This window comes from Cydia splendana, chromosome 24, assembly GCF_910591565.1.
Source record: "Cydia splendana chromosome 24, ilCydSple1.2, whole genome shotgun sequence".
NCBI classification, from domain to species: domain Eukaryota; kingdom Metazoa; phylum Arthropoda; class Insecta; order Lepidoptera; family Tortricidae; genus Cydia; species Cydia splendana.
The window spans coordinates 10,908,065-10,915,478 of record NC_085983.1 but is presented as its reverse complement, the minus strand read 5'-3'; the positions used below and the strand labels follow the sequence as shown (position 1 = coordinate 10,915,478).

Here is a 7,414-nt window from a genome sequence, read left to right as displayed (position 1 = left end):
ATTATGTAGGTGTTTGTTTAGTGTGTTATGTTATGTCCTGTGATTAATCCTACTATTTTGCGTAGTTGGTGTTTGGGTGTTCTCAGTAGTATATACCACGATAATAATAAATAATAGTCTCTATTGGTCCAGAAAGACCTGTGTGACAAGCGGCTGAATGGCATCAGATCGCACAGGACAGGAACGAATGGCGAAATCTAGTGTCGGAAGCCAAGATCCACTTCGGGTCGCTGAGCCAGCGGGATCGACCTATCATCAATGACAGGACTATTGTAACCAATAAAGGCGGGCCTGGCCGTAGCCGTCCGACATGTCTTTTTCTATGACGGCTGATCGGTGATCACGTGGGGCTTTCCATAGAAAACGTATGCCGAAAGCTCCGCTCCAGTCTTGCATTAGTCATCCTTAAGACGAAAGTGGAGGACCCGCGCGAAATCGCCCTTTCATACAAACGTAGACCTCATATTCCTCTCTGGATAATTATTGAAAATATTTTGACTAAATTTGTTGTATATCAACCAATAGGTATGCTGAACGTTTGATTTTTTTCGAATTTTTAATTATTATAAAAGTTAGGAGCATTTAAAAATTTGTATGAAGTCGGTTTTTCGCACCTATTTTTTACAATAATCATAAAATCGAACAAAGTCAAACGTAGGGCCATACCTATGATTAATATACCTACATCAAATGATGTAAACATATTTTCCATAATGTGAATATCCAGAGAGGAAAATGGGGTCTACGTTTGTATGGAGAAACGGTCCCCTTTCCTCTTAACGGCTCGGCCACGACTTTGCGCGACCATAGCAACCATAGGTTGGAAAAAGACACAGCGATCGGACCTTTCGTTTTCACCTATGGTTGCCGCCACCGCCGCCGCCGGTCGCGCAATGTCTTGGCTTACTTATTTTTCTATGACACAGAGATAGATATATACCTGAAGCCAGGGCAAGCCCAGCAAGAAACAACACAGCCGACTTCGCCATTTCACAGACAACACTGATTGACAACTAAGTACTGTTAATTAATAATACGGCCCGATGATAAGATTTATTCTAATCAGTAATGAGCAGATTAAAATTATTTTGCAATCTGTACTTAAGTAATTAAATCGCTGTGTAATATTAAGCCGCGCGATCCTCTAACTCTCTAAAAATGCATTATTTATGCTGCTGGCCACTATTTCGCCCAGCGTATTAGTATCGCCATACAGCGGAGAAATGCGGCCAGCGTTCTGGGCACGTTGCCCATTGACGGCGATCTAGGCCAATTTTTTTTCTGTAGGTTTTTAAGTTTTATTATGTTTGTTTATTTCTTTCTTTGTTTTTATCAATAAAGTTTCCCTAATCTGTATAAATGCTGTAAAATCAGAACACCTGACGAGTTTTATCGAATGTAATCTATAGATATTTATTATATCTGTTTTTTCTAACACTTGCATTTTTTATCTTTATTGTTATGTGGAAATATAATTAAGACGATAAAAGAATCAACAATTATTACTTACATTGTTGAAGAGGCACCAATATTTAAAAAAAAAAAAACAATTTTAGTTACATGTTAACGTTAATACGTTAACTTCCGTTAACTCGTCCGAAATGTAACGTTTTAACGTTAAACGAAGTTAACTTTTATATTAAAGGATTAGAGATACTCGTCATTTTATTTTATTTATTTAATACAAAATATTGTCTTCGGTTACCGCGATAGTTACTCATGAAATAAAACTATTGAAAAACGGATTATATCGCGTACCTATATTGAATTCATCTCGACGTTTCGAACCCTTTACAGCGTTCGTGGTCACCGGGTATATAATCCGTTACAATCGTTTTATTGAAGTGAAAACGTCTTTAGCGGAGCTGAGCACTTTTTGTGATGGGGAAAAAATGTTAAACTCGCGAGAGCGTAAGACGTAAGACGTGACGTCACGTGTGTCGGACACTGTTACAAAGTCATTAAGTTTTTCTTTTTTGATTTAAATGCCACCTAGTGAGTTTCCCTCAAACTGGTACTATTATAACTCTAGTACTCACAGTGATGTACTTAGGGGTTTCAAGTAATGCGACGAAATAACGCTAGATGGCGTTAACCTCAATTATACATAGTGCTGCAGACATTTTGCACTAGATGGCGCTGTTATTAATATTTTGAGTTACAAAGTCATTGAGTTTTCACTTCCGCCGGCACTCCCGGAGTGCAGCCCGTTGTTTTTTTCATATTTAATACAATACAATACAGTACAGCGCAGTGCAGTGCAGTGCAGAGCAGTGCAGAGCAGTGCAGTACAGTACAGTACAATACAATACAATACAAATAATACAGAAAGATAAAAATCAACCTTTAATCAAATTAATCTTTATTGCACAAAAGAAAAACCTTACAAAGGCGGACTTAATGCCATAACGCCCTTAATAAAAATAATATAATACGCCCATAATGAAAATGCCCTTAAATGAATATATAAGGGCATTTTCATTTTAACTGCACTTTAAAGCGCGACTTAAGTCGTGTTTCAGTAATGTCTAACCGTTACATTCCTGACAAAATGTATGGGATTTGACATTGACCGTCAGTTTTGTAACGATTGCTAACCGGCCGTTAAAGGTGCACAGTTAGTGAAAATGGCCTTAATCTCAGTAATTTGTTACCGGTGAAACGGTCATAGGGCGCATTAGTTCTTGATTGTGGTACTGTCATGGGTGGTGGTAGTCGTGGGCATCTCTGGACAAATACCGAGGTAATGCAATGCAATGCAATGCAATTTACTGCAATGCAATGATAGATAGATAGATAGATAGATAGATAGATAGATAGATAGATAGATAAATCATTTATTTGACAATGCAATGCAAAGCATTGCACTGCAATCCAATGCAATACAATACAATACAATACAAATACTCTGTATTGCACACCTCATTACATAAAACAATGGGTACCTACAAAAAATAGAAAGATATAAATCAACCATTAATCAATTAATCTTTATTGCACAAAAGAAAAACCTTACAAGGTATCATGTACCTCGGCATTTGCCCATAAGGCATTCATTCAATCCTAGTCATTTGTTACCGGTGAAACGGTCATAGGGCGCATTAGTTCTTGATTGTGGTACTGTCATGGGTGGTGGTAGTCGTGGGCATCTCTGGACAAATACCGAGGTAATGCAATGCAATGCAATGCAATTTACTGCAATGCAATGATAGATAGATAGATAGATAAATCATTTATTTGACAATGCAATGCAAAGCAATGCACTGCAATCCAATGCAATACAATACAATACAATACAAATACTCTGTATTGCACACCTCATTACATAAAACAATGGGTACCTACAAAAAATAGAAAGATATAAATCAACCATTAATCAATTAATCTTTATTGCACAAAAGAAAAACCTTACAAGGTATCATGTACCTCGGCATTTGCCCATAAGGCATTCATCCAATCCTAGTCATTTGTTACCGGTGAAACGGTCATAGGGCGCATTAGTTCTTGATTGGGGTTCTGCCAGGGGTGGTGGTAGTCGTGGGCTTTTCGGGACAAATACCGAGGTACCGAGGTAGCGAGGTATCATGTACCTAGGTATTTGCCCAGTAATGCCGTTACAGAACTTGAACTGGTGTCCCCTGTTGTATAGCGATACTCGTCAGTTATTTTATTTACTTATATATTTAATAGAATACAATGCAATGCAATGCAATGCAATACAATACAATACAATACAATACAATACAATACAATACAATACAATACAATACAATACAATACAATGCAATACAATACAATACAATAAAATATGATTACAATACAATACAATATAAATACTCTTTACAATACAAATAATACAGAAAGATAAAAATCAACCTTTAATCAATTAATCCTTATTGCACAAAAGAAAAACCTTACAAAAGGCGGACTTAATGCCATAAGGCATTCATTTAATCCCAGTCATTTGTTCCCGGTGAAACGGTCATAGGCCATTAGTTCTTGATTGTTGTACTGCCAGAGGTGGTGGTAGTTGTAGGCTTCTCTACATGATATCATGTACCTCGATATTTGTCCAGATATGCCGTTCCGGACGCCAGAAGTTGTACCAGGGCTGGATACAAGAAAAAAATACCTATTTAAATATCTCGGGCACCTGGTTACCGATGACTTGCGTGACGACGCGGACATGGAACGCGAGCGTAGGGCACTGGCCGTCAGGGCCAACATGATAGCCCGGAGGTTCAGCAGGTGTACAGCGCAAGTTAAAATAACACTCTTTCGAGCATACCTACTGTACTTCGCTGTATGCCTGCAGCTTATGGACTAGGTACACGCAAAAGGCTTTTAACGCCATGCGTGTACAATACAATGAATCGTTCAGGGTACTGTTGCGGCTGCCGCGGTACTGTAGCGCTTCGGGTATGTTTGCCGACGCGCATGTGGACGGATTTCACGCGACGCTGCGCAAGCGCTGCGCCGCGACGCTCCGCAAGGTGCGTTACAGCCGCCACAGTCTCCTGGCCGTCGTGGCTGACAGATGGGACAGCGGCCTGATAAGGCACTGGTCCTCTCTGCACTTATCTTTAGTACCTAAGATAGTTATTTAAGTTTATTTTAAGTTAACCTTAGCTATAAGTTTTAAAGTGTAAAATGTACTTACTAACAAAATATGGACTGTTTGTCTGAAATAAATGCATTTTTTTTTATTATAATAATATTCGTACAAACGACAGGGTTGAGTGGAGGAAAGGAGGGGAGGCCTACCTAGAGGAGAGACACTAAACCAGGCAAAAAAAAACTTTAACATGCATTGGGGTAAATTCGAAAGTGACTTAATGTTGAAAAGGCTAATATAGATGGTCAAGCAAATCTTGTCAGTAGAAAAAGGCGCGAAATTAAAATTTTCTGAGTCGATATCCCTTCACGCCAACATTTTTCAAATTTGCCGCCTTTTTCTACTGACAAGATCTGCTTGACCAACTGTAGCTATAAAGCCAGATAAAAAAGTTTGTTTCAATCGGTGGCAATATTTGTTTAACCCTCGTGCCTTGAAACCCTCGCAACGCTCAAAATTTTAGAATTTTCTCTTGCTGGGGTATCAATATTTTTTGCCAGGAGGTTATGGGATTATACAGAGCAACTTTTACTAAAAAAATTACTTACCCCCCCCCCCCCCATAGAAAATGGACCAGCTAAAATGTATTTTCACAATTTTTTTCGCGATTTTGGGGTTGGTCCCATAGTAAAAGTTGCTCAGTATAATCCCAAAACCTGGCAATGGGAATGCAGTTATTTTTTAGCCATCGTGTATACATACTTGGTTCTTCGGCATGAGCCACCATGGGAATACGCCATTAGAGACCTGTAACAAAAGATAGATTGGAGGAAGATGTTAAGTATACCATGGACAGCAATGAGAACAAACATTCTGAGATAACTCAAAATCATCAAACGACTCTCAAAAATCTGCCAGGAGAGGGCTCTTAGATCCTTTGGGCACATAATGCGGTCGCCATACCACAGCCTCGAACGTGACATCATACTGGGGCAAGTTGAAGGCAAGCGCGCTAGAGGAAGAGCCCCTGCAAGATGGTCGGATTCCATAAAACAAGCATGTGGTTCCATGCAGAGGGCAGCCCACATAGCCCTTGTGTTCGCGATAAATGGAGGGACATAGTTGCTGGTCACGATCCTCAGTCATGAGGGAACGACGAAGAAGAAGAAGAACAAAAGATACCTACTTAATAGGTCCTAAAAATAAATACCCTGAGTCACGTTTCAACTCACACTACTTTTATGCGACGATAACTTTTTTAGGGTTCCGTACCCAACTACCCAAAGGGTAAAACGGGACCCTATTACTAAGACTCCGCTGTCCGTCCGTCCGTCCGTCCGTCCGTCTGTCTGTCACCAGGCTGTATCTCACGAACCGTGATAGCTAGACAGTTGAAATTTACACAGATGATGTATTTCTGTTGCCGCTATAACAACAAATACTAAAAACAGAATAAAATAAATATTTAAGTGGGGCTCCCATACAACAAACGTGATTTTTGACCGAAGTTATTAAGCAACGTCGGGCGGGGTCAGTACTTGGATGGGTGACCGTTTTTATAGATAATGGTACGGAACCCTTCGTTTGCGAGTCCGACTCGCACTTGGCCGGTTTTTTACACAAACATTTGGGACTACCTGCCATAGTAAAAGATTTACAACCAGATGTAGTGCATTAATTGTTTTCCATCGTATTTGTCATGCTACTTCATAACTTCAGTCAAAGACATATCTAACTTCGTATAAGACGAATAAAGTCTAAGGAAAAAACGTGCCTCGGAATTGAAGCAAAAGTCATTCTCGAATAGATGGCGCACACACCTTTAGCCTATCCTCGGCTAGATGGCGTGACGACACCGTTTCATATTTAACAATTTTAACAAAGATATTAGTTGAATGAACATGGATCAAAATGATATAAAAATAATAAAATCATTTATCCATATATATACATTTTTTGATAACTTTATACGTTTTCATTTTGAGTTTTAGTCGTGTGTCGATAGATGGCAGTTAATTTACTGTGACTACAAAATTTACAATGACAGGACCCCTCTATACTATCTATTCTTTTTGCTTCAGTCAACCTCACTACTTTTTGTACCGAGACTGACCGAAATAGCAAGACAGGTTCGTACGTTTTCGTGAAAATACGATGGAATATAAGTACACTTCATCTGTACAGTGCACTGATATATCGCTTGTCCTTATTGGCTATAAGAGCCAATTTTCCCACCCTCCTTTTGGCAATTTTACGTTACAGTACGATATTCTTGACTCTCGTCGAATATGACCCTTAAAATTTTCGACGTAGTCGCTAATACCGCACTAGGGAGGTAAAGTTGCACCATATCTTTTGTAATAGTACATTAAGATACAAGTGCGAAAAGTGGCGATAAATTGAAAATGGACCGAACGGAGTGTTTATATTAACACGCTGCAAATTGCCTATTCGCACATGTATCGTACACCCTTTAAATTTTCGACATAGTTGCTTAATGTGGGTGCTAATTATCGCACGAGTGCGGTAAAGTAGCCCCATATGTACTGTAAAATAAATTAAAAACTTACAAGCGTAAGACCGAGACTGAACATTGAACATACATTGTTAAGTTTAACTACTATATAAATATTTATATATTTCGACAAAATGAAAGTAATTATGATCATGCTTACGATTGCGTTACTAGTAATGTAAAGTTTACTAGTAACGCAATCGTAAGCATGATCATAACTAGTTTTGTCGAAATATATAAATATTTGTATAGTAGTTAAATTTAACAATGTATGTTCAATGTACAAATTCAGTCGGTTCCTTTACTGCGTTAAGTTTGCTGCGACAATGTCACTTGTGTTGAAC

The 7,414-nt window shown here is 38.7% G+C and overlaps 1 long non-coding RNA gene across 1 annotated transcript; it reads right to left on the bottom strand.

Moving 5' to 3' along the window:
• Positions 1 to 2,809: 2,809 nt before the first annotated feature.
• Positions 2,810 to 7,414, bottom strand: LOC134802229 (uncharacterized). Its single transcript, XR_010145813.1, has 3 exons — positions 7,126 to 7,414; positions 5,318 to 5,362; positions 2,810 to 4,111 (listed from the first exon to the last, which is right to left on the bottom strand). It is a non-coding gene; the product is annotated as an uncharacterized LOC134802229 (long non-coding RNA).